Source organism: Colobus angolensis, unplaced genomic scaffold, assembly GCF_000951035.1.
Source record: "Colobus angolensis palliatus isolate OR3802 unplaced genomic scaffold, Cang.pa_1.0 Scaffold23, whole genome shotgun sequence".
Classification (NCBI taxonomy): domain Eukaryota; kingdom Metazoa; phylum Chordata; class Mammalia; order Primates; family Cercopithecidae; genus Colobus; species Colobus angolensis.
The window spans coordinates 4,045,947-4,047,039 of record NW_012115488.1 but is presented as its reverse complement, the minus strand read 5'-3'; positions in this window follow the sequence as shown (position 1 = coordinate 4,047,039).

Sequence of the window (1,093 nt, the reverse complement as noted above, 5' to 3'; positions counted from 1 at the left end):
CCAAATGTCTATCAGTGACAGACTGGATTAAGAAAATGTGGCACATATACACCATGGAATACTATGCAGCCATAAAAAAGGATGCGTTCGTGTCCTTTGTAGGGACATGGATGCAGCTGGAAACCATCATTCTCAGCAAACTGTCATAAGAACAGAAAACTAAACACCGCATGTTCTCACTCATAGGTGGAAATTGAACAATGAGATCACTTGGACTCTGGAAGGGGAACATCACACACTGGGGCCTATTATGGGGAGGGGAGAGGGAGAAGGGAAAGCATTGGGAGTTATACCTGATGTAAATGATGAGTTGATGGGTGCTGACAAGTTGATGGGTGCAGCACACCAACATGGCACAAGTATACATATTTAACAAACCTGCACGTTGTGCCCATGTACCCTAGAACTTAAAGTATAATAAAAAAAAAAAGAAAAAGAAAAAGAAAATATACTTTGTGTAATTTCTATTATTTTTAATTTAAGATATATTTTGTTGTCTAGACTATTACCTTTGTTGGTAAATGTTCTAAGTGAGCTTGAGAAACATGTACATTATGCCATTTTTGCATGAAGTATCCAATAAATGTCAATTAAATCGTGTTGATTCATAGTGTTGCTCAGATCAACTTTATCCTATTTTCTGCCTCCTTAATCTATCAATTACTGAAAGAAAGATGCTAAAGTCTCCAACTATAATAGTTCATGTCTATTTTTCTTGATGTTCTATTAGGGCTTTTTTGGTTGTTGTTTATATATTTTGTCTATTTTGTTCTTTTTTGCATATTTTGATGATCCACTTTTAGCAGTATAACCAGTAAATGATAATCTGAAGATTGGCCTCTTAATGACTATATAATGCTTCCTTTTATCCTTCATAGCTTTACTTTTCTGAAGTCTACTTTGTATGAATTTAATATAACCACTACATGTTTATTTTGATTAGTGTAGTATGATATATCATTCTCTTTTCATTTTTAAAACAGCTTTATTGAGATAGAACTCAATATCACTTTACTTCTAACCTATCTTAACCTTAAAAAAAAAAACTTTTATTTTAGATTCAGTAGTAAACATGCAAGTTTGTTATATAGGT